Here is a 27,844-nt window from a genome sequence, read left to right as displayed (position 1 = left end):
AGCCTCAGCCATCGAACTGTAAGTGCCAAAAATACGATCGCTACGTGGTCCAGGCCTTGCTAGATCTTGACAACTTTGCGAATCAGAAAGTTGCAGACCAAGAACGGGACGAAGGCCTTGTTCCCTGACCTTGCCTGTTCCTGTCTAGATAAGTATTTAGTTGTTTAGTATTAGAAGTAAGTTCATCTCTTTAGCGTATGCATGTGTGTTTATTATATTTGTTATAATAAACACCAATCGTTTGGACTTACTAATCGGGGTACGGATTTATTACTTTGAACCTGACCTTGATATACTTGTGACGGTGTCTCAATACGGCACCTGGCGACTCCGAGCATAATTACACATACAGAGCCATAGTAGTGTTAAGCACACGGCCTTTAAACGGATGCGTGTTAATCACACTCCAGTAAAATGAGCAACATTTAGTGGCGACATCCTGATGGGACGCGGTTACAAGTGGCACCCCCACTCCGTCGAGGACCCAGAAATTTGACTTAGAAATCCAATTGAGGAAAAGGAAAAATCATAAGTAATCAAGGTGTTCAAACCAATAAAGATAATTCGGAAGTGTGTTTTGTGCATGCGTACTAACAGGGTTGTAAGGTTAACCTGAGAGCTTTTTTGTTGCGATGAACTGTCGGGAGTTTTTGAGCGGAACATAGCGAAAGCCTTACCCGTCTTGTAAAACATTACCTCAACATCCCCTGTTCCAAATTTAAGAGAGAAAGAGAAAATGGCCATGCAGGCAATGGAACGCCTCATGAACCCAGAACGGTTTGTGGTCGCAGCGACCAGCAGTAGCCGAGTAGGTCAGTGTCCTGTGTGGGAGCTGGAACTCCGCAAGTATCTGCAAGGAAAGGGATGGCCCCTTTGGAACGAATTCTGTTCGAATGAGGAGACAGGTCCCGGAAGTATAGGGCATACTTGGTGGGAGAACCTCTCTCAAATTCATAAAAAGAACTTAAGTAAAGCACGCAAGCCGATGGCAATCATGTCCTGTTTGGCACAGTTGCGAGGCACTGAGGAGGTCGTTCAGACGCTCCGATCAGAGATAGAAGAGAGAAATAGGATGAGCAAAGTTGATGTCAGGGACATAGAAAAGGAAAACATGGAACTAAGAGGGAAGCTGGCAGAGAAGGGTAGAGAGGTGGATGATGCCAAGAGGGCACATCAGTCATGTCTAGCCCATCTGAGCAGTTCCCAGACCAGTATGAAAAAGCCTATCAAGACGTGCAACGTGCCGTCCTGATAAGTGAGGAATCGGAAAAGCAGGTAGAGGCATTGCAGAGGCAATGCTCTGACCTTACGGCAGCGTTAAGAGCACTCCATGCTGCCACCACAGAACAAAGACAAAGCACAGTGGATCATGCCAAGTGTAGGAAGCAGATTGCAGAGCTGCAATCTCTGCTTTCAGTGCAGAATGGGTTCCAAAGTACTTTTGGAACACAGCTAGATGAGGAGAATGCCCCAGACTGGCAGGAATTGAGTGAGACAGCGCAGCGCTATGTTCAAGGAACATGTGCGCCAGCAGCGCAACAGAAAAGGAAAGCATCCCAACACCCCACAGATCAAATAGCTACCGCACCTATGAATCCAGTCACCACCCAAAGGGAAGCGACGACAGAAGGCGCACCCGATATCACCTACACCACCCCCTTAACTGTAACCCAACTCAGGGATGCGTGTGAGAAAATCACTCTGTTTCTCCCCACCGCAGACCCCCACCAATTTTTCGCGAAAGTGAAACAACAGGCTACCATGTACGGCCTGGACGAGAGAGAGCACGTTAAGCTCACGGTTCTGAGCTTAGACCCGTCTCTAGTAGCAGCCCTCCCCGACATGCAGAACGTTGGCGGAGGCACCCAAGAAGAAATGAACACCGCCATTTTAGATGCAATAGGATACAATAGAGGAAACCCAGTCGAAGGACTAAATAAGTGCCGACAAAAGAGGACAGAGCATCCCACAGCATTTGCAGGAAGGCTGTGGATCCATTTCACCGCAGTTTTCGGTGAGTTAGATAGAGCGCATTTGAACCGTGACAATATGGTCAAATGGACGCGCACCATAATCTCCCATGCCACAGATGCAGGACAGATTGCTTGCAATAGCTATGACCCCTCAGAAGAGGCCCATAACTAGAAATGGGTTCTGAAAAGATTGTCCCGCGCTTGGGAACAATCGGTTCAGGGCAAAAGTAAAATAAAGACCCCAGAGGAAGCTCAGGCTGCAGCGGACATTCAAGCAGTAAAAGCGCACCAAAGCCCGCATGGGTAAATGAAGGGAAGAACAGCCCTCCACAGAAGTCGCTCGAATGCTACAACTGTGGCCAATTAGGACATTGGGCTAAGGAATGCAATGCACCCCAAAGATCACAGAGAGGCCAGCAGACAGGCACTCTGAACAGAAATAGAGCAAAGCCTATCCATAGTATAGGAATACAGTCAGGACAGACCAATGTGGATGGAACGGACTGACGGTGTTCGGGCTCCCCCACTTGGGTCTGTGACACTCTTTGGGATCAATCCGGAAGACCGGTAGTCACAGCAAAGGTTAGAGGGAAGCCCATAGAGTTACTTTGGGACAGAGGAGGGTCCCGCACCACAATTAATTCCACCACCACGGCACAGGCAGACACGTGGCCGACCACCTCCACCATCACACTTCGCGGCTTTACAGGACACTCACAGCAGGGACACATTACAGTAGGTCAATCCAGCAATCCAGCAATCCAGCTAGGGAACATCTCTACCAAACACCCCGTCGTTTTAGTAAATCTTCCCCGTACAGCAGAACACATATTGGGAATAGACTTCATGACTGCCCATAGCCTGTTGTTCGGCCCAGTAAACCAGTGTGTCTGGCGAGTGGCAAGGTCAGACAGAGTACCCGCTACTCTCACAGTAGGAGAGTATGCTAATCGGATTAGCGCAGCAGGCGACTATTCTTTCGACCTGACTACACTAAGCACGGACAAACAAGTGAGAGCAGTTTTAAATAAGCACAGGACAGCATTTGCCAGTCACAGGCACGACTGCGGCAGAATGACTGGACAAGTTCAAGTTACCGGACCATACCCCCGACCACAGAAACAGTACAGATTTCCCCTAGAAGCAGAGGGAGAAATAGGGAAAGTAATAGATAGCTTATTGGAGCAAGGTGTACTTAGAACAGTAGCCTCGACCAATAATGCTCCTATTTGGCCAGTGAGAAAGCCCGACAGATCATGGCGTCTGACCATTGATTATCGGGAGCTCAACAAAGTAACCCCAGCAGTAGCCCCCACGGTAGCAACAAGTCCCGAGACTATGCTCAAACAGGGACTCCACTCCAAATATTTCATGGTATTGGACATTAGCAATGGCTTCTGGTCAATCCCATTGGCAAAGGCGTGCCAGTACAAATTTGCCTTCACATTCAAAGGACAGCAGTATACGTGGACATGCCTCCCACAAGGATTCCACAATTCCCCCTCCATTTTCCACCGACAGCTGGCGAATGGTTTAGTAAAATTTTCCCACCCTGAATGTCTGGTATAGTATGTGGACGACCTATTACTGCAAACAGACACAAAGGCAGAGCACATTACGCTTCTGGCCGAGTTCCTGGAACTTTTAACCTCGATCGGATGTAAAGTTAACCCCAGAAAGGCCCAGATATTGGAAAAAAATTGATGTATTTGGGTACAGTCATCACGCACGGCAAACGCGAGATCGAATTCAAAAGGATTGATTTGATTGTCAAATTGCCCCTTCCCCAGAATGTTTCAGCCCTCCGGTCGTTCTTAGGACTGGTTGGGTACTGTCGGAACCATATCGATGGATTCGCGACAAAGGCAACCCCCCTCTCAGACCTCCTTAAGAAAGGAGCCCCATGGGAATGTCTTCCGCAGCATACAGAGGCTGTGGAAGATTTAAAGAAAGCCCTTAGTGCAGCACCCGCACTACAAGTCCCAGACCAACTCTCCCCCTATGCAATAGAGGTAGCGAGCACTGATCTAACCCTCTCGGCCGTACTACTCCACGAACGGCACGAGCAGCTACGACCCGTGGCTTATGCCTCAAGACTTTTAGACCCAGTCGAACAAGAATTCTCAGCCTGCGAGAGGCACCTCCTAGCAGTTTTCTGTGCAGTTCAATACTTTTCCTACATTACCGGACTCAACCCCATCACCATTTTGACCGAGCACACCCCCACACAGTTACTCCTAGACGGTCGACTGAAGGACGGTTCATTTAGCCAGATTAGGGCAGCTAGGTGGACATTACTTTTACAAGGACGGGACAGTACGGTTAAACGGACCCGGACACACACATTTTTAGCCGACAACCTCCAATATCCAGGACAGCCCCATGAATGTGAAATTGTAGCACCCCTACACAACACAGGACCCTTCATAGCGAAGACACCCCCCAGGAAGATAGGGAACCCAAGACAAAGCCCCAAAACACAGACACGTGTGGCCCACTGAAAATATACGTGGACGGTTCATCCACAGTTTTAGATGGTGAGCGTATCACTGGATGCGGCATCTATGTCGAGGACGCGCAGAATCGCGCTTTGGAGGAGATTACATTAAAATTACCAGGTCACTTAGGCGCGCAGGCTGCAGAGCTCGCGGCCATAGCTTACATAGTGGACCACCCCGATTCTTACCCCAGCCCGGCGGACATATATTCGGACAGTCTATATGTCTGCAACAGTTTAACGGATTTTCTACCCCTGTGGAGGACACGAGGTTTTGTCTCCGCAGACGGGAAACCCCTTCCATCAGCCCCTTTACTCCGCCACATCCTAGACAAAGCGAAGGATAGGACCTTTGGAATTATCAAAGTTAGAAGTTACAATAGGTCATCCCCCCCTGGAAATGTAAAAGCTGACGCACTGGCAAAAGCAGGTTCCAGGCGAGGACACTTTTGGACAACCCCCAGCTAGCGCACCAGCTAGCGCCCCTGTGGGTGCAGTTCAAGTCTCACAGATGGACATTAAAGATTTAGCCGAGGCACAAAAGCAGGATAGAGATCACATGGAGATTTTTAAAGGGACTTTTGTGCCACAATACGATAAGTTCAGACACGCTTTGACCACACATGAGGGTGTGATCATCAAGGGCCAGCTTTATGTGGTCCCGCAACGGGATAGAAATCAAATGATTGCCTTGTTCCATGACGGTCATGGACACCAAGGGATCGACCCGACCACGAGGCACCTCAGGCAACTCTGTTGGTGGCCTAATTTAAGGACTGATGTTACCAATTACATCGAGAATTGCCTTATTTGCGCCCAGAATAACCCGGAGAGGTATTCCAAAAAGGCACACCGTCGGCATACTCGACCAGTTAATGGCCCCTGGACAAACCTCCAGATCGACTTTATAGGACCATTACCCCCTTGTAGGAATGGCTATAAATACGTGCTGGTTGTGATTGATACCTTTACCAAATGGGTAGAGGCATTCCCCTCAAGAACCAATACAGCTAAGACAGCTGCGAAGATCCTGACCCACCACATCTTCACGAGATGGGGTTTACCCAGAAGTATAGATTTGGACCAGGGATCTCACTTCACAGGACATGTCATGAAGAACGTCCTGACCATATTCGGTACTAAACAAAATTTTCACATTGCGTATCACCCACAGTCAAGCGGGATTGTAGAGTGCATGAATCGGACCCTAAAATCGACCCTTAGAAAAATGGTTCAGGAAAACAATTCAACATGGGATTCAGTACTCCCATTTGCACTAATGTTTATCCGCAACACGGTTTCAACATCCACAGGATTCACCCCACACACACTCATGACCGGACGCCCTATGAAAGGTACAGAATTCCTTTTAGGACTGGACATGACTAGCCCCGAAGTGACGGCCCTCACGCATGAGAAAGCTGTTAAAGACCGAGTTGAGACTGTGAGGTCTGCACAGATCGCAGCCGCAGATCAACTGGGGAAAACGACGCAAACAAAGCACAGCTTGCATTAATAAGAACGTACACCCCACAGAATTCCAGGTTGGGCAACAGGTAATGCTATCTGTGTATAACCCCAGCAGTTTTTTTGGCACCAAAACTTTCAGGCCCGTATTCAATTTCTCACAAAATTAGCCCCTCAGTTTTCAGGATAAATACCCCAATGGAAAGACTGCGTGGGTTCCATAATTAACCAACTGAAGGCATATGGAACACAGTCTAACCACGCACACCATGTCTTACTGGACGCAGCAGAACATCTCGCCCCGCCCCACTAGAGACACGTTTCCACCATCCCCCTCACAGACCAGTTCATCATCGGACTCGCCCACGACTCCGCCCACTGACTACAGACCACGCCCCGAAACACCCACAAGCTGCCACAGCAGAGACAGCGAAACTGACACTGACTTTGAGGACAGCCACAGCACACAACCCTACAGCCCCCACTGTAGCGACTACGACCCCGACTCCAGTGACCCATGGAAGTCACCTATGTTAAATACCCAGACCCACCACCCGACCCCGATGAACCCGACAATGCCCCTTCAAGTTTAGACCCCACACTTTGGCACAGGGACAATTCATGGAGACTTGTCCGTAATGATGAAAGTGACCCCCGGTCACATAATTCCAAGATTGCATGCCTGATCCACACAAGGGTGTGGGATCCGGGAGAGCAGGACGACACGGTGTCTGACTCCCGATACGGCAACCCCTTTGTGACCCTGTTCACAGAGGCAGAGGAAAAAGTGAGGTGTCCAGATGATGTAAAATAGGAACCGCTTGAGGGAAGCGATATCCTTTCTGATGGAACCTGCACGTATGTTTTGTTTGTAAGTTTGCGTTTGTTTGTCTTTTAATGTTAATGGTTCAGTTGGAGGTTGGCCAACTTCTTTTCAGCTGAAAAGATTGTGACCACCTCACATGATGGCTAAAATGTCTGGAGCCCAGCTCAACTTTTCACAAGGAGCATCTTGGCTCCTTCCTTATTTTAGGTGCCCCTCTATTCGGTGAATAGAGGCTGCAACCCCACGGTTAACACATTCTTGCCCGTTCATTCCAGGTTACTCAGGCAGTGAGAAACGGCACTGAGGACACGCCCTGTCTGAGAACCCCCCTTTGGTCAGCCAAGCTCGGGTATGGCACAGCACGTCCTACCGGGGATTCCATCCAAATCTTACCCGTAGCGGCCCATACGCAACCCATTCAACCTTTTTGTTCCAAACTTTGTTTCATTTTTCGTTAGGTAGCCCTTAGGCCGCCATCCCACATGCTATTTACATCCAGGAACATTCGGATGGTAAATTGGCAAAGCCTGCGAGACGGCTCGCAGGAGGAAAGTTGTTAGGTGTATATCTGCTCCTAAATTCGCATTTGAAAAAAATAATGAGGGGAGTCACAGGGTGTGACGTGGCCAGTCATTTAAGGGTCAATTGGAATGAGAGGACAGATACACTAACAAGTACGGATATTAAACTGTGTATTGACAGATACTGTGCTTGATCCCACAGCTTTCGAAAGACGAAAGAGGGTTCACGGCAAGGATCGGCCATACAGAAGGAAGAGGACAAAGAGAACGAAGAGAAGACTATGATGGAAGCCTACCTATTACAATTAAATGTTGTATTTGTATATGTGGAAGCAAGTCACGTTTCCCCCACAACCCCCGCTGTTAATGTTTCCCTCACACCAACTCACCCGTGCTCAGCTCTGATCAGCGAAGTTCAGACCTGGTGCACAAAATTCATGACATGGTACTCAATGTCGTATGTGATTGAATCACTGTTGGTGATTGCAATTCTCTGCATCATAGTACAGACCCTCAGGTTGAGGAAATGGAAAAGGAGAGCCTCCCGTTCCTACCCCTCAACCATTTACGGAGTTCAATCCCCTATTTTCGGTTTTCACCAATCCCCCCAACCCCTTGATGCCAAGGAATGAATAAAGCAATATCTGAATAAAGAAGACACTAATGTATTATATTGTTCTGAACTCGACTGCCGAGTCAGAAAGTGATATGTAATGTGGTGTGAATGGATAAGGTTTTTAGACTGTAATAAAATGTTTAAATGAGATAAGGATAGTAGTAGCGATAGGTAGAGGTTCCCGGTTATTGGTAATGGATGTCCCCTTTGACATAGCGCCAAGTAGAAATGTGAGATAAAATTTTCTTGCCATAGTTAAAGACAGCGTAGACGCCCAGGAACTTGCTAAGGTCAGGGAACCAAAAGAGGGCACCCAAAGGCACCCGAAGAAACATGCATAGGTGATCCTTCACAATTCCTTGTGAGGATCACAAGGAGGGAATGTAGCCATCTAAGATGGACACTGGGCTACAAAATGGAGAACTGCTAAGGCTGCAGGGAAATACAGTCTTAGTGAGGACAAGCAGCTTGCAGAAGACTGTTTTGCATTCTGCACGTACAGAAACCAGTTTCTAGCCAGGTGCAGAGTTTTAGCCAAAGGTGCAAATGGGAAACAGATCTGCATAGTAATGAGGTGATCCAGATCCAGACCCCGGACAATAGAAACATTTAAGTATCGATGGATACTTTTCCATAGATGCCCAGACAGAATGGCGCCAAAGCAACCAACACAAAGAGCCGTAGGGACTGCCCCACACATCGCGGAACGACCCTAGGATTGGGGAGTTTGAAAGATATCGATTGGGAAAGACCCAATTGATGAGGGAGCCGCCCACAAGGGGGCCTGAACCTCCTGGGACCTATAAGAGTAGGTCCCTCACACGGTTCGGTCTGCTTGCTCCGGCCCAGGTCTGTTGTTTTGCTCTGGCCCAGACCTGTTACATCGCATCCTGACTCCAGTTTCATCACCGGCCGTTGAGCCTCAGCCATCGAACTGTAAGTGCCAAAACAACGATCGCTACGTGATCCAGGCCTTGCTAGATCTTGACAACTTTGCGAATCAGAAAGTTGCAGACCAAGAACGGGACGAAGGCCTTGTTCCCTGACCTTGCCTGTTCCTGTCTAGATAAGTATTTAGTTGTTTAGTATTAGAAGTAAGTTAGTCTCTTTAGCGTATGCATGTGTGTTTATTATATTTGTTATAATAAACACCAATCGTTTGGACTTACTAATCGGTGTACGGATTTATTGCTTTGAACCTGACCTTGATATACTTGTGACGGTGTCTCAATACGGCACCTGGCGACTCCGAGCATAATTACACATACAGAGCCATAGTAGTGTTAAGCACACGGCCTTTAAATGGAGGCGTGTTAATCACACTCCAGTAAAACGAGCAACAAGTGGCATAGTGACAAATACATGAAGAGGATGGGAAAAGAGGGATAGGGACTCCGGAAGTGCAGAAGGGTTTTCGTTCAGACAGGCATCATGATCGGCATGGCGGGCCAAATGGCCTGTTCCAGTGCTCTACTGTTCTTAGTTCTTTGTGGGGGTATTGTGGACTCAGCATCAGGTAGGTCAGAATTCAATTCCTCTCACGAAAGCTTCCTCCAAAAACCGCATTTCTAAAGCTTTCAAAATTGTGCCTCTGCATTCTTTGGCTCCACCAGCAATTACCAAATTTCCCCAACTAAAATCAAATTAAGGCTTGTCAAAGACATTAACTCCCAGGACTTTGCAGTGAAACCTCAGTCCATTAGTCCAGACTCAAAAACACAGCCAAGGGAGAGAGTGCGTCTCTACAGGCCTGGGATCAGATGGAGGGAGGGTGTCCTGCACAGGCCAGGGAGTGGGAGGGAGGGAGTCTGCACAGGTGTAGGAGTGGGAGGGAGGGAGTAAATCAGTGCAGGCCAGGGAGAGGGAGGAGGGAGGGGATTCCTGTACAGGGTAGGGAGTGGGGAGGGAGCGAGTAAGTTTGTACAGGTAGGGAGTGGGAGGGAGCGAGTGAATCTGTGGCAGGCAGGGTGTGGGAGGAGGGAGGGAGTCTGTACAGGGTAGGGAGTGGGAGGTGGCGAGTAAGTTTGTACAGGTAGGGAGTGGGGGGAGGCGATGGTGAGTCTGTACAGGGTAGGGAATGGGAGGGAGGGAGGGAGTCTGTGCAGGGCAGGGAGTGGGAGGGAGGGAGTGAGTCTGTACAGGCCAGAGGATGTGAGGGGAGTCTGCACAGGCCAGGGAGTGAGAGGGAGTGAGTGTGTGCAAGCCAGGGGAGTGGGAGGGAGGGTGTCAGTAGAGGCCAGAGAGTGAGAGGGGGAGGGTGTTTGTACAGGCAAGAAAGTGAGGGAGTCTGCAAAGGCCAGGGAGTGGGCAATAGGGAGGGATCTCTCTGATTTTATTGAATACAGAACTTACCTTGCTGTGTGGTCCCAGAGCAGTTCCATTGACAGACGCTGCTTCATGTTTTCTCGTATGCGGAACCCGCATTTAATTCATTCTTCATATTTTGTTTACTTTCAAAGGACAGCAGTGCCAGAGCTGGGACAATTCATGGTGGAAGTGTCCTGACTGATTGGGATGATGTGAAACGTATTGTCGCGATGGCAGAACTGTCACTAAATGGGCTGTCTGGATCGATAATGTGGTGGAGAGGGGGTAAAAATAATAGGGGAGCAGGAGATTGGCATCACAGATCTATTGATGGATTCCCTCCAGCCTGAGCTCTCCACATTCTCACTGAATGAAAGCTTCATCCCTGGGAAACAGCCTCTGTTTGATCGCTTCACACCCCTGACCCTGTATTACTGCTGTCTGAATAATGTGGTGTCATAAGAAATAAAAGTTACTGCATTGATCACGGCTTCATGTGCCTGTCTTGTTCTCTTTAGGATCAGACATAATTTAAACAAGGTTGCGTGGGGTTGGAATGAGGTTGGGATAGATGTGCCAATTCCAGGAAAAGGGAAGTGGAGGTCAGTGCAGGGAAAGACTGAAAGTTCTGTTATGGGAGTGTCCCCTTTAAGAAATGTGTGTTTTTGAAATAGCTTCATTAAAGCCCCTGACCCTGGCCCACCACCCGACGATCGGGATAACCCCGAAGCAGCTCCAATCTCGACACAAGATTCTGGCACCGAGACAATTCGTTCAGGCTCATCCGGAATGATGAGATGGACCCCATTTGCCCCAAGCACCTTTAGCACGACTACTCCAGTCAAGAGTATGGCAGGCCGGGAGAGAGATCATGACATAGAGGTCTGACTCCCACCAAACAAATCCCTTTGCGACTGTTCACTATAGAGCAATGAGGTGTCCAGATGATGGTAAAAAGGAACCGATGGAGAGATTACGGTGTCCTTCCTGATGGAACCTGCTCCATGTTTGTAATGTATGTTTGTTTGTTACTGTGACTGTTAAATGGTGTTTGTTCATTCAAAGTTTCCCACGCCACATCTTGATGCAGTCAGAACTACCCTTCTGACGCCCAATGGCTGTTAGAGGAACTAGTTTGTCGGCAGACATGCAATCATAACTGGCTCTTCTGCTTTGAGGGTAGAAGTTAGCAACAAATGCAACCCCACAACGACCACAAATTCTTCCCATTCTTGTCGGTTGCTCAGGCAGTGGAGAACGGCACTGGTCCCCGACCTGCCTCAAGGAACCCCCCCCCCCCCTCCCTTATGGTCAGCTACGCTCCGTGTAGAGCACATATGGCACTGGTCCACCGTCCTACCTGGAGATTCCACCCATTCTTACCCGCCGCGGCCCATATGCACACCATTTTGGCACTTTTAGTTCAAAACTATTTTCTTTGTTTATGGCGACCCTGAGGTTGCTTCCAGATGCTATTACATCCTCAAACACTGGGATGGTAGATGGCACAGGCTGTGAGAATGCTCACACTGTGTCAGTAATTTTCTCGGATATCTTGTCCCAAATATATGGTTAAAAAAAAATGAGGGAGTCACAGTTGGTGACCAATTATAAAGAGTAATTGGCATAAAGGACAGACAGATGAGACCTAAAACAAGATAATAACAGAAATTATGCTTGTGTCCATAGAACACCAGAACCACAGACGCCTCAAGAAGAAGAAAAGAAGAAAGGAAGAAGGAAAGGAAGAAGAACTCATACAGAGTGGGAGATTGAAACTTGGTAATTTGGTGCAGTGAGGTAATTCGGTGCAGAGTGTGAGGAGGTGCTTTTTAACCCTGGTAAGTGACTGGTAAGTAGTCTCTCTTTTTCTTTTCATTGTCTAATTTATTTATTTTATTTTGAAATTCTAGTTGTTTAAGTTTACCAAGGGTTTAAGACATGGCAGGAGATCCCAGACCCGTGTCATGCTCCTCGTGTGCGATGTGGGAGCTCAGGGACACGCCCACTGTCCCTGGCTCCTTCACGTGCAAGAAGTGTGTTCAGTTGCAGCTCTTGTTAGACCGCTTGACGGCTCTGGAGCTGCGGATGGACTCACTTTGGAGCATCCGCGATGCTGAGGAGGTCGTGGATAGCACGTTTAGCGAGTTGGTCACACCGCAGGTGAAGGTTACTGAGGGAGATAGAAAATGGGTGACCAAAAGAAAGAGCAAGAGTAGGAAGGCAGTGCAGGTGTCCCCTGCGGTCATCTCCCTGCAAAACAGATATACCGCTTTGGATACTGTTGAGGAAGATGGCTCACCAGGGGAAGGCAGCAGCAGCCAGGTTCATGGCACCGTGGCTGGCTCTGCTGCACAGCAGGGCAGGAAGAAAAATGGCAGGGCTATAGCGATAGGGGACTCGATCGTAAGGCGAATAGACAGGCGGTTCTGTGGACGCAATCGAGACTCCAGGATGGTTTGTTGCCTCCCTGGTGCAAGGGTCAAGGATGTCTCGGAGCGGCTGCAGGACATTCTGTGGGGGGGGGGGGTGAACAGCCAGCTATCGTGGTGCACATAGGCACCAACGATATAGGTAAAAAACGGGATGAGGTCCTACAAGCGGAATTCAGGGAGTTAGGAGTTAAACTAAAAAGTAGGACCTCAAGGTAGTATCTCAGGATTGCTACCAGTGCCACGAGCTGGTCAGAGTAGGAATGTCAGGATAGATAGGATGAATGCGTGGCTTGAGAGATGGTGCAAGAGGGAGGGATTCAAATTCCTGGGGCATTGGGACCGGTTCTGGGGGAGGTGGGACCAGTACAAACCGGACGGTCTGCACTTGGGCAGGACTGGAACCGATGTCCTGGGGGGGTGTTTTCTAGAGCTGTTGGGGAGGGGTTTAAACTAATGTGGCAGGGAGATGGGAACCAATGCTGGAAGTTGGAAGGTAGTAAAACAGGGACAGAAACAAAAGGAAGTAAGGGGAAAAGTGCAAGGCAGAGAAGACATAGTCAGAAATCCATAAGGGCGACAGTACAAGGTACAGTGACTGAGGGAGCACAGTGAATAGGCCCAGTAATAACAAAAGGAATAAAACTGGAGATGTTAAGATTCAAAACAGAGGTAAAAAAAACCAACATAAGTGTACTTTACCTGAATGCTCGTAGTATTCGGAATAAAGTAAATGAGTTGGTGGCACAAATCATCGTAAATGACTATGATTTAGTGGCCATTACTGAAACATGGTTAAAGGATGGTCACGACTGGGAGTTAAATATCCGAGGGTATCAAACTATTCGTAAGGACAGAGTGGATGGTAAGGGAGGTGGTGTTGCTCTGTTATTTAAGGATGACATCTGGGCAATAGTAAGGGATGACATCGGTGCTATGGAGGATAAGGTTGAATCCATTTGGGTGGAAATCAGGAATAGTAAGGCGAAAAAGTCACTGATAGTAGTCTATCGGCCACCAAACAGTAACGAGATGGTGGGGCAGGCAATAAACAAAGAAATAACTGATGCATGTAGAAATGGTACAGCAGTTATCATGGGGGATTTTAATCTACATGTCGATTGGTTTAACCAGGTCGGTCAAGGCAACCGTGAGGAGGAGTTAATAGAATGTATCCGCGATAGTTTCCTAGAACAGTATGGAATGGAACCTACGAGGGAACAAGCGGTCCTAGATCTTGTCCTGTGTAATGAGACAGGATTGATTCATGATCTCATAGTTAGGGATCCTCTCGAAGGAGCGATCACAATATGGTGGAATTTAAAATACAGATGGAGGGGTGAGAAAGTAAAATCAAATACTAGTGTTTTGTGTTTAAAACAAAGGAGATTACACGGGATGAGAGAAAACTAGCTAAGGTGACTGGGAGCTAAGACTTTATGTGGAACAGTTGAGAGACAGTGGGAACCGTCCAAGCGATTTTTCACAGTGCTCAGCAAGGTTTATACTAACAAAAAGGAAGGACGGAGAAGAGGGAAAATCGACCGTGGATATCTAAGGAAATAAGGGAGAGTATCAATTGAAGGAAAAAGCATATAAAGTGGCAAGATTGCTGGGAGATAGAGGACTGGGAAATCTTTAGGGGGCAACAGAAAGCTACTAAAAAAGCTATAAAGAGAGTAAGATAGAGTATGAGAGTAAACTTGCTCAGAATATAAAAACAGACAGTAGAAGTTTTTACAAATATATCAGACAAAAAAGAGTGGCTAAGGTAAATATTGGTCCTTTTAGAGGATGAGAAGGGAGTTTTAATAATGGGAAATGAGGAAATGGCTGAGGAAACTGAACAGGTTTTTGGGTCGGTCTTCACAGTGGAAGACACAAATAACATGCCAGCGACTGACAGAAATGAGGCTATGACAGTGAGGACCTTGAGAGGATTGTTATCACTGAGGAGGTAGAGATGGGCAAGCTAATGGGGCTAAAGGTAGACAAGTCTCCTGGCCCTGATGGAATGCATCCCAGAGTGCTAAAAGAGATGGCTAGGGAAATTGCAGATGCACTAGTGATAATTTACCGAAATTCACTAGACTCTGGGGTGGTCCCGGTGGATTGGAAATTAGCAAACGTGACGCCACTGTTAAAAAAGGAGGTAGGCAGAAAGCAGGAAATTATAGGCCAGTGAGTTTAACTTCGGTAATAGGGAAGATGCTGGAATCTATCATCATGGAAGAAATTGCGAGGCATCTGGATAGAAATTGTCCAATTGGGCAGACGCAGCATGGGTTCGTAAAAGGCAGGTCATGCCTAACTATTTAGTGGAATTTTTTGAGGACATTACCAGTGCAGTAGATAACGGGGAGCCAATGGATGTGGTATACCTGGATTTCCAGAAAGCCTTTGACAAGGTGCCACACAAAAGGTTGCTGCATAAGATAAAGATGCATGGCATTAAGGGTAAAGTAGTAGCATGGATAGAGGATTGGTTAATTAATAGAAAGCAAAGAATTGGGATAAATGGGTGTTTCTCTGGTTGGCAATCAGTAGCTAGTGGTGTCCCTCAGGGATCCGTGTTGGGCCCACAATTGTTCACAATTTACATTGATGATTTGGAGTTGGGGACCAAGGGCAATGTGTCCAAGTTTGCAGATGACACTAAGATGAGTGGTAAAGCGAAAAGTGCAGAGGATACTGGAAGTCTGCAGAGAGATTTGGATAGGTTAAGTGAATGGGCTCGGGTCTGGCAGATGGAATACAATGTTGACAAATGTGAGGTTATCCATTTGGTAGGAATAACAGCAAACGGGATTATTATTTAAACGATAAAATATTAAGCATGCCGCTGTTCAGAGAGACTGGGGTGTGCTAGTGCATGAGTCACAGAAGGTTGGTTTACAAGTGCAACAGGTGATTAAGAAGGCAAATGGAATTTTGTCCTTCATTGCTAGAGGGATGGAGTTTAAGACTAGGGAGATTATGTTGCAATTGTATAAGGTGTTAGTGCGGCCATACCTGGAGTATTGTGTTCAGTTTTGGTCTCCTTACTTGAGAAAGGACGTACTGGCGCTGGAGGGTGTGCAGAGGAGATTCACTAGGTTAATCCAGAGCTGAAGGGGTTGGATTATGAGGAGAGGTTGAGTAGACTGGGACTGTACTCGTTGGAATTTAGAAGGATGAGGGGGGTTCTTATAGAAACATTTAAAATTATGAAGGGAATAGATAGGATAGATGCGGGCAGGTTGTTTCCACTGGCGGGTGACAGAAGAACTAGGGGGCATAGCCTCAAAATAAGGGTAAGTAGATTTAGGACTGAGTTTAGGAGGAACTTCTTCACCCAAAGGGTTGTGAATCTATGGAATTCCTTGCCCAGTGAAGCAGTTGAGGCTCCTTCATTACATGTTTTTAAGGTAAAGATAGATAGTTTTTTGAAGAATAAAGGGATTAAGGGTTATGGTGTTCGGGCCGGAAAGTGGAGCTGAGTCCACAAAAGATCAGCCATGATCTAATTGAATGGCGGAGCAGGCTCGAGGGGCCAGATGGCCTACTCCTGCTCCTAGTTCTTATGTTCTTATAAAAGATGAAGACAGCCATCATGCTCCTACAGTCGGATCTTAGCGGGGTCCCTCCAGTTGTGCAGGGACGCGATCCCCCTGACCCCTACCATACAGGCCGTTTCCCACTTCTGCCATACACTGTACCCCGAGATATTACCGATACACCGACCTGGTGTTACAAGTTAATCACCTGGTATTCCCTGTTCTACATTGTGGAAGCACTGCTAGTAATTGCGATACTCTGCAGTGTCGTTCATATCCTTATACTCAGGAAATGGTGGAGGAAAGCCTCCCGCACCCCGGTATACACATTAAGATCCCCTATTTTTAGACTCCAGCAGACTTCTCAACCCCTTTGAGTGAATTAAAGTACATCCGTTTTTTGTGTGTTGGTTCGTTCTGATAAAGACATGTAAATGTCTGTGCTTGACTGCCAGCCAGAGCGAGACCTGCATTGCTGCTATTGTACAGTTTAAAATGTTGTAAATTATTTTGATTGATTAAGGATAGTTTAGTTAAGGACGGTTCGAAGTTTCAGTGTTTTATTTTGTAATGCATGCCTGAATGTCATAGCGCCCCGAAGAATTTTAAAATGATGTATGTACATAAAATAATTTTGGTAAAAGTTTCAATTCATAGGACAGAGCAGTGTAGAGCCTGTCAGTGCATATGGGGTGCCCGACATGGGAGGAGAACGAAGATGACGCGGTAATGTGATCCTTCACGCTTTGCGTTGAGGATCACAAGGAGGGAGTGCAGCCATCTGGGAGGGCCACTTCCAGAATACAAAATGGATGTTTGCAAAGATTGCAGCAAACAATGGACAATGCTAAGAAAAACAGGCAGGCACAGAGCCTGCACGTTGATTGGAACCACAGCTGCCAGACTAGACTGAAATGTAGGTCCATTGGCATATTGATGGCCCATCTCCGGGAACAAAGGGAGATACTTGATTTCATCCAGACAGAGAAAGCTCGCCATGTCAGATAGCCAGGTCTCCGACTTTGGGGGCATTGAGTCCCCTCCAAGCTAATAATATCCGTCTCCGGGCTACCAGGAAACAAAGGCCTCTTTCTCCTCCTGGATTCCGGGTCTTCCGACACTCCAAAAATCGCCACCTCTGGACTCGGTGCCACCCTGGTTTTCAATACTTTGGACATGATGTCCGCAAACCAGTGCCCGAATCACCTAGGCTTCGGGCATGCGAGAACATATGGACATGGTTCGCTGCTCCTTCTGCATACTTTGCGCACCTGTCTTCCACCCCAAAGAACCGACTCATTCGGGCCACTGTCATGTGAGCCCGGTGAACGACCTTAAACTGTATCAGGCTGAGCCTGGCACATGTTGTGATGCGTTGACTCTACTCATGCGTCCATCCAGAGACCATCCTCCAACTCATCTTCCCATTTGTGTTTCAGCTCCTCCGTCTGAGTTTCCTCTGGCCCCATAAGCTCCTTATCAATGTCGAAAAGCCTCTCTTCTCCCACCCACACTATGGAAACTACTCTGTCCTGTATCCCCTTGCTGGTAGGAGAGGGAAGGTTGAGACCTGCCTTCATAGGAAGTCTCGCGCCTGGCAGGTACCTAAATTCATTCCCTCCCGTCAGTTCAAATTTCAGCTCCAGCGACCTCAAGCTGGGAAAGCTCACCTCTATAAACATATCGGCCATCATCTCGATCCCTGCTCTCTGCCGTTTCCGGAACCCTCCAATTAACCTCCCCGGAGCAAACTGGTGATTATTGCAAATGAGGGACCAGACTGATGCTCTTTCTGCTCCCACATGTCTCCTCCATTACACCCAGTCTCTCAGGGAGGCGACCAGCACAGGGCTGGTGGAGTGTCGGCGGGAACAGCAGAAGCACCGTTACCAATACCCCCAGCCGAGTGCCCTTACAGGATGCTGCCTCTACTCGCTCCCACACCGACCAACTCCCCACCCAACCATCCACTTCCTAATCATGGCTATATTCGCCACCCAGTAATAACTATTAAAGTTCAGCAGCGCCAGCCCCTCCTCCCCCTTGCGATCCAACATCTCCTCATTAGGGGGCAACAGAAAGCTATTTAAAAAAGCTATAAAAAAGAGTATTATAGAGTTTGAGAGTAAACTTGCTCAGAATATAAAAAGACAGTAAAGGTTTTTACAAATATATAAAACAAAAAGAATGGTCTGGGTAAATATTGGTTCTTTAGAGGATGAGAAGGGAGTTTTAATAATGGGAGATTAGGAAATGGCTGAGGAAACTGAACAGATTTTTTGGGTGGTCTCACAGTGGAAGACACAAATAACATGCCGGTGACGGATAGAAATAGAGGCTATGACATGTGAGATCCTTGAGAGGATTGTTATCACTAAGGAGGTAGTGATGGGCAAGCTAATGGGGCTAAAGGTAGACAGGTCTCCTGGCCCTGATGGAATGCATCCCAGAGTGCTAAAGAGATGGCTAGGGAATTGCAGATGCACTATTGATGATTTACCAACATTCACTAGACTCTGGGGTGGTCCCGGTGGATTGGAAATTAGCAAACGTGACACCACTGTTTAAAAAAGGAGGTTGGCAGAGAGCAGGAAATTATATGGCGTGAGCTTAACTTCGGTAGTAGGGAAGAGCTGGAATCTATCATCAAGGAAGAAATAGCGAGGCATCTGGATAGAAATTGCCCATTGGGCAGACGCAGCATGGGTTCATAAAGGACAGGTCGTGTCTAATAATTTAGTGGAATTTTTTGAGGACATACCAGTGCAGTAGACAACGGGGAGCCAATGGATGTGGTATATCTGGATTTTCAGAAAGTTTTTGGCAAGGTGCCACACAAAAGGTTGCTGCATAATATAAATATGCATGGCATTAAGGGTAAAGTAGTAGCATGGATAGAGGATTGGCTAATTAATAGAAAGCAAAGAATGGGGATAATGGGTGTTTCTCTGGTTGGTAATCAGCAGCTAGTGGTGTCCCTCAGGGATCCGTGTTGGGCCCACAATTATTCACAATTTACACAGATGATTTGGAGTTGGGGACCAAGGGCAATGTGTCCAAGTTTGCAGATGACACTAAGGTGAGTGGTAAAGCGAAAAGTGCAGAGGATACTGGAAGTCTGCAGAGGGATTTGGAGAGGTTAAGTGAATGGGCTAGGGTCTGGAATACAATGTTGACAAATATGGGGTTATCCATTTTGGTAGGAATAACAGCAAACGGGATTATAATTTAAACGATAAAATATTAAAGCATGCCGCTGTGCAGAGAGATCTGGGTGTGCTAGTGCATGAGTCACAGAAGGTTGGTTTTACAGGTGCAAAAGGTGATTAAGAAGGCAAATGGAATGTTGTCCTTCATTGCTGGAGGGATGGAGTTTCAGACTAGGGAGGTTATGTTGCAATTTGATAAGGTGTTAGTGAGGCCACACCTGGAGTATTATGTTCAGTTTTGGTCTCCATACTTGAGAAAGGACATACTGGCACTGGAGGGTGTGCAGAGGAGATTCACTATGTTAATACCAGAGCTGAAGGGGTTGGATTACGAGGAGAGGTTGAGTAGACTGGGACTGTACTCGTTGGAATTTCGAAGGATGAGGGGGGGGGGATCTTATAGAAACATTTAAAATTATGAAGGGAATAGATAGAATAGATGCTGGCAGGTTGTTTCCACTGGCGGGTGAAAGCAGAACAAGGGACATAGCCTCAAAATAAGGGGAAGTAGATTTAGGACTGAGTTTAGGAGGAACTTCTTCACCCAAAGGGTTGTGAATCTATGGAATTCCTGCCCAGTGAAGCAGTTGAGGCTCCTTCATTAAATGTTTTTAACGTAAAGATAGATAGTTTTTTGAAGAATAAAGGGATTAAGGGTTTTCGTGTTCGGGGCCGGAAAGTGAGCTGAGTCCACAAAAGATCAGCCATGAGCTCATTGAATGGCGGAGGAGGCTCGTGGGGCCTATTCCTGCTCCTAGTTCTTATGTTCTGATTGGTCGACTAGCCGGGCCAGATTAAGCTTGTGTAGCTGTTCCCATTCCATCGCCACCTGGATGCCGAGATACCGAAAGCTTCCCCCTGCCACTCTAAACGGCAGCTCTCTGAATCACCACTTCTGCCTTCCTTGCCTGGATTGCGAACATCTCCCTTTTCCCCATGTTCAATTTATACCTCGAAACCGGCCAAAATCCATTCCTTCCAATCCCGACACATATAAAAGCAGATCATCCGCGTACACCAGACTCTGTTCCCCCCCCCCCCCCCCCGACCAGTCACTTCCAGCCCTTTGATGCTCTCAACGCAATTGCCAGCGGTCCTATGGCCAGTGCGAACAACAGCGGGAGAGGGGGCTCCCCTGCCTCGTCCCCTGGCGCAACCTAAAATTGCCCGATGTTAGCCTGTTTCTCCAAACATTTGCCATTGGCACCTAAAAAGCAGCCTGGCCCAGTCAATGAAGCCCCGACAAATCCAAACCGACCCAATACCTCCCACAGATAATCCCATTCCACCCAGTCAAATGTCTTCTCTGCGTCCATTGTGGCAACTACCGCTACATCCCTACTCTCTGGGGGCATCAGGATAACATTCATCAGCCTTCTTACATTGGCCGCCAACTGCCTCTCTGTGGTAAACCACTGTTGCACCTATATTAGGTGATGTAAGGTCGGACCTGTACTACAGGTACGGCGGTAGCCACTGCCTGCTGGCTCCACAAAGTAGGCGGGGTATAACTATTTGTGTCCTCCATGCAGCAGCCATTTCACCAGCTGCTGTGGGACGCCACACATCTTAGTGCAATAAATCCTCAGTTGTATTCAACTCTCGTCGTTGTGCAATTGATCGTGCATCAATTTATTGCTGTAAGATTTTCAGAAGATGGACCTCCGTATGAAGCCGGCTTGCCTGCAGCTGGATCCGCAATCAAGCAATGCCAAAAAGGACTTTCAGCACTGGCTAGCTTGTTTCGACTTGTTTCAACTCGGCGCCAAGCCCTGTTCCGAGCTCAGAAAATACAGACACTGTACTCGAGGTTGAGCTCCAACGTCTTTCCCGCTGATCCAGGACGTGCCAAACTACGCCGAAACCATGACGCTACTTAAAGAAAATTACACCCAGAAGACGAACACGCTCTTCGCCAGGCACGTACTCGCCCTCTCGCTCTCAACTCCCTGCTGAGTCCATTGAAGACTTCTGGTGGGCCCTAATCCCACTAGTCCGGGACTGTGACTGTCAGGCCGTTACGCCCAAGAAACAGTCAAACCTCCTTATACGGAACGCTTTGGTTACGGGGTTTGGGTCAGACCTCATACGCCAGCGACTTCTAGAAGGGCCACGCTCGAACTCACAGAGACAAAGAAGCTAGCGCTGTCTATGACGGTCACCTTGCGCACCATTCAGGCTTACAACCCCCAGCCAGCGCGGCCCATCCCTCCTCCGCATCATGGACCCCACAGACGGCCGCCCCAACTAGGGCCTTACCCAGCCAATACGTCTGCGCCATGCGCAAGCCAGCGAACACCATGGGTACCCAATGTTACTTTTGCGGCCACAGAAACACCCCCGCCAACACTGCCCGGCCCGCGCTGCCCTTTGTAAGGCTTGCGGTAAGAAGGAGCACTTCGCCGCGGTATGCCAGGCCCACGCAGTCGCCGCTGTCACCCTCACCCCCCTCGTTAACGGATAATGGGCGCCACCATCGTCATCTCCCTGGACCACGTGCGACCAGTGGGCGCCGCCATCTTCTCCCCGTCAGACCACGCACGGACAGTGGCTGCAGCCATCATCCCCTCAGTGCAACACGTACGGACCATGGGCGTCGCCATCGTTTCAACCCCCGCCACTTGCGGCCCATGGGCGCTGCTAATTTATCCTCCCCAACATATTCAGGCGCCGCCATCTTGTCTCCCCCTCAGCACATGGGCACAACAGCATTCCAGGACCCGTGCTACTCGGGCACCCCATCATCCGACACCAGCGGCGACCAACCACGACTCCCCTCAGTGACCATCGTCCAGTCTTGTCCGCACAACCCGGCCACCGCAGCGACCAGCGTTAAAAATGATGGACACGTGACCTCGTGCCTGCTTGACTCTGGGAGCACTGAAAGCTTCATCCACCCGGATACAGTAAGGCGCTGCTAACCTCGTTGTACACCCCGCCAATCAAAGAATCTCCCTGGCCTCCGGATCCCTTCCGTGCCGATCCGGGGTACTGTACGGACACACTCAAGGTCCAGGGCGGAGAATTCAGGGGCCTCCGCCACTACGTGCTCCCTAACCTCTGCGCTGCCCTACTACACAGGCCTGGACTTCCAGTGTAACCTCCCAGAGCCTACCCTGAAATTCGGCAGGCCCCTACGACCTCTTACCACGTGCGGCTTCACGACCCTGAAGGTCGATCCAACTTGCCGCTTCGCAAATCTAACCCAGGATTGCAACCCCCGTCGCCACGGGAGCAGACGGGAGAGCACCCAGTACAGGAACATAATCAGTTCCGTGTCCAGCAGCTGCTTTGGGAAGGCATCATCGAGGCCAGCAACGGCCCCTGGAGAGCCCAAGTAATTAAAACTGGAGAGAAACACAGAAGTGGTCGTGGACTACACCCAGACTATGAATCGGTACAACACTGCTCGGTGCGTACCCCATCCCACGCATATTTGATATGCACAGTACCGGGTCTTCTCAACGGTAGACCTCAAATCCGCCTAGCACCAGCTCCCCATCCGTAAAGTGGACCGTCCATACACTGCCTTCAAGCAGACAGTCGCCTCTATCACTTCTTCACGTTTCCCTTCGGCGTGACCAATGGAGTCTCAGTCTCCCAAAGGGAGATGGACCCAGTGGTCGACCGGTGTGATTTGCGGGCCACCTTTCCGTTCCAAACCAACGTCACCATCTTCCGCCATGATCAGCAGGACCACGATGCCAACCTTACTAAATTTCTTCACACCGCCACTCTCCTAAACCTCACCTGCAACAAGGGGAAGTGCATGTTCAGCACAAACCGCTTAGCCATCCTCGGCTATGTGGTCCAGAATGGCGTTCTGGGGCCCGACCCCGACGGGATGTGCTCCCCCCTCCCCCAAGGCCCTCAAACGCTGTCTGGGGATTCTTTTCATACTACGCCCAGTGGGTCCCAAACTACGCGGACAAGGGCCCGCCCACTCATACAGTCCACTCATTTTCCCCTGACGGCCGAGGCTCAACAGGCCTTCGCCCGTATCAGAGCCGACATCACCAAAGCCGCGATGCATGCAACAGACAAGACGCTGCCCTTTCAAGTGGAGAGTGACGCATCAGCCGTCGCCCTAGCCGCCAACCTCAATCAGGCAGGCAGGCCCATGGCATTCTTTTCCCGCACCCTTCATGTCTCAGAAATTCGGCTCATCCGTCGAAAAGGAGGCCCAAGCTATCGTTGAAGCTATGTGACATTGGAGGCATTTCCTGGTCGGCACGAGGTTCACTCTCCTCACTGACCAATGGTCGGTAGCCTTCATGTTCAATAACACACAGCGGGGCAAGACCAAGAATGATAAGATCTTGAGGTGGAGGATCGAGCTCTCCACCTATAATTACGAGATTCGGTATCGCCCCAGCAAGCTCAACGAGCCCCCAGATGCCCTATCCCGAGGTACATGTGCCAGCGCACAAGTAGACTGACTCCAGGCCCTGCACGACAGCCTTTGTCTCCCAGGACTCACACGGTTATACCATTTTATAAAGGCCCGAAATCTGCCCTACTCTGTCGAGGAAGTACAGACAATCACCAGGGCTGCCAGGTCTGTGCAGAGTGCAAACCCCACTTCTACCAGCCGGACCGGGCGTGCCTGGTGAAGGCCTCCTGCCCCTTTGAGCGCCTCAATGTGGATTTCATAGGGACACACCCCTCCACCAAACATAACACGTATTTTCTCAATGTGGTCGATGAGTACTCCAGATTCTTCTTCGCCATCCCATGCCCCGACGTGACATCTACCTCCGTCATCAAAGCCCTCAACACAATCTTCGCTCTGTTCGGTCTCCCCGGCCACAACCCACAGTGACAGGCGATCCTAATTCATGAGCGATGAGCTGCGTCAGTTCCTGCTCAGCAGGGGTATCGCCTCCAGCAGAAATACAAGCTATAACCCCCTGGGAAATGGGCAGGTAGAGAGGGAGAACGGGACGGTATGGAGGGCCGTCCAACTGGCCCTACGGACCAGGAACCTCCCGGCCTCCCGCTGGCAGGAGGTCCTCCCTGGTGCACTACACTCCACTCAGTCACTACTGTGCACTGCCACGAACAACACACCCTATGAACGTCTCTTTACCTCCCCAGGAAGTCTACATCGGGGTGTCGCTCCCGACTTGGCTCGAAGCTCCAGGACCCGTCCTTCTCCGTAGGCACGTCCGACTCCACAAGGTGGACCCGTTGGTGGAGAGGGTGCAGTTACTCCACGCTAACCCCCGTATGCCTACGTGGCATACCCGGACAGCCGCCAGGTACTGTCTCCCTCAGGGACCTGGCACCCGCAGGGTCCACACACACACACTCTTCCGGCCAGCGCCACCCTCCCCTCCCCTGGCGTTCCCAGCAGCAACGCCCCCCCACCCCAGGACCATCCGTCCTCCCCCTGCCCACGCCCGAGGATGAAGAGGATTTCTGCATGTTCCCAGAGTCACGAAAGACCAGACCAGCATCGGCATTACCGCCATCACTGCATCGCTCCCAGCAGCACATCAAGGCCCCGACTCAATTTCAACAGGGGGTGAATGTGGTAAACCACCTATATGAGGTATACTCTGTATGGTAGGACCTGTACTACAGGTACGGCGGTAGCCCCTGCCTGCTGGCTCCGCCCAGCAGGCAGAGTATAAATATGTGTGTCCTCCATGCAGCAGCCATTTCGCCAGCTGCTGTGTGAGGCCACACATCTTAGTGGAATAAAGCCTCAGTTGTATTCAATTCTCATCTTTGTGCAATTGATCGTGCATCACTCCCCTTAACAAATCCGGTCTGGTCCTCCCCAATCACATCTGGGACGCAGTTCTCAATACTTGAGGCCAAAACATTAGCCAACAATTTGGCATCTACGTTTAGGCGGGAGATCGGTCTGTAGGACCCACATAGCTCCGGGTCTTTATCCCGCTTCAGGATCAATGAGATAATGGCCTGTGACATCGTCATGGGCAGCACCCCTCTCTCCCTTGTCTCATTGAATGTCGTCATCAGCAGTGGTCCCAGTATCCCAGAGAACTTTTTATGAAACTCCATGGGTACCCAACCAGTCCTGGGGCTTTACCCGACTGCATGGCCTTCAGCCCATCTTCTATCTCTTCCAACCCAATCGGGTCCCCCAGCCCTTCTACCAAGTTTTCATCAACCGGGATCTTCAGTCCCCCCTAAGAATTGCTTCATCCCCTCTGTCCCAGCTGGGCGTTCCAACTCATACAGTCTGCTTTAGAAGTCCTTGAATGCTTTTTTGACCCCAGCTGAATCTCCGACGCGGATTCCATCTCTGTCCCTTACTCTCCCGATCTCCCTGGCCACCTCCCGCTTTCTAAACTGCTGCACAAGCATTCAACTGGCCTTCACCCCATATCCATAGATCGCCCCGCTTGCCTTCCTCAGCTGTTTTACCCCCCCCCCCCCCCAACCACCACACCCCGCCATGATCTCTCACACTCTTAACACCAGTAATTTCTCCAACACTGACTGTGAATTTTGTTCAGTCCCTGCTTCTGATTCAATAATAATTTTCTTGGTACCTCTGACATGTTGACCTCTTCCTCTATTGTAAATATTGAAACACAATCATTATTCAGCATGTGTGTCATCTTCTTATTGTCACTGACAACAAAATCATTGTCAGTTAACAAGGGACCACATTCCCGCTGACCACATTCCTTTCCCCAATATAATTGTAAAAGTTTCATGTGATGATTTTTATCTCAATGCGAGTTTATTTTGATGCTCCATTTGTGTGGATCTTAGTCTCTGCTTTGTTACCCTTTACAGTGTGACCATTTTGCAGCCATGTCTCTGTAATAGCTGCCATGTTGTAACCCCCAAGTTGAATTTGTGGCTGGAATTCATTCAATCTGTTCTTCATACTATGTGTATTTGTATAAAGAACACTATTTCCACCGTTTTATCCACACTTTTACTATTCATCTTCCAGTGACATATCCATCCATTTCTGTGCACACACCAACCAGGGAGTCTGGACCTAGGAGACACAGTCTCAGAATAAGGAGCAGCCACTAAAGACTGAAACAAAGGGAATATTATTCCCGAGGATTTTGGATCTTGGGAATTCTCTCTCCCAGAATGCTGTGGGTATTCAGCTGTTGAGGATATTATCATTGACAGTCTGTCTCTGTAACTGAAGCTGATGTGTCAACTTGCAAATGCATCTTATTCATTTGAATAATTTGCAAGTGTTGCTGCTGATCTGCTGTGTGTATTTCCCTGTTGGACATCGAGCCCTCGGGTTTGTTCGGCTGTGAGTCAGTTTAAACAAGTTAAAAATCAAAAAGGACCAATCACATTGCTGGGAGTGTTCTCTCGCCCACCCCTTAACAGTCCAAGAGAAATAGAAGAGCAGATTATCGGCAAATTTCAGAGTAGTGTAAAAGTAATAGTGTCGTGATAGTGGGGGGATTTCGCTTCCCCAATATTAACTGCGGTAGCCATAGTTTGAAAGGTTTAGAGGGAGCAAAATTCTTAAAATGCATCCAGGAGAATTTTTTAAGCCAGTCCGTAGAAGATCTTACAAGATCCTGGCCTTAATTTTTGGGAACAAAGCTGGCAAGTTATTGAAGTATCATGGGGGAACGTTTTGCAGACAGTGCTCATAAATCTGTCAGATTCAAGTTCGTCATGGAAAAGGACAAGCATAGTCCTGAGATCAAAATGCTAAACTGGGGGCAGCCTGATTAATTAGATTAGTTATGATTTGGCCAGAGTGGTCTGGAGCAGACATTTAGGTCAATCTGTGACAGAACAGTGGGACACATCAAGAAGCAGTGGATCAGGAGGAAAATGGATGCTTATGATAGATATCGAGGGCTCAAAACAACATAAGCCCTCCAGGCATACAGAGGGAACTTAAAAAGAAATTAAGAGAGCAAAAATGGAACATGAAGGGATATTGGCAGGTCATATGAAGGAAAATCCAGACTTGTTTTGCAAGTACATTGAGGGTAAAATGATAATTAGGGGAAGAGTAGGGCCCATTAAAGACCTCAGTCGTATTTTGTGTTTCGAGATGGAGGATGTAGGGAGGGGTCTAAATGAATACTTCCTGTTGATGTTCACTCATGAGAGGGAAAATATGGGTATAAATATAGAGTACCCAATTATTTTTCTCATTAAGGGGCAATTTAGCATATCTGGGCTCTCCAGCACAAAGTTTAGTTCTTGTACCATTTGTTTTTTGTAGAAATGTGTTGTGAACTGTTTTTAATAATCAGAGTATCCAACCCCCCCCCCCCCCCCCCCCACCCTCTCCCCATACATTGGTACTGAGGGGCGGGTACTCTGTTTCTCCAACACAAAATTAGTCTTTGTACTGTTTGGCCTTGTATATATTTTTTACCGTTTTAATAAAAAGATATGGCCAATCCATCGACCCTGCACTTGTTTTTGGGTTTTGGGGGGTTTATACTTTCCTCCCTTCTTGAATAATGGTCCAACATT

Source organism: Scyliorhinus canicula, chromosome 13, assembly GCF_902713615.1.
Source record: "Scyliorhinus canicula chromosome 13, sScyCan1.1, whole genome shotgun sequence".
In the NCBI taxonomy this organism is placed as follows: domain Eukaryota; kingdom Metazoa; phylum Chordata; class Chondrichthyes; order Carcharhiniformes; family Scyliorhinidae; genus Scyliorhinus; species Scyliorhinus canicula.
This window is presented reverse-complemented; position numbering follows the sequence as displayed.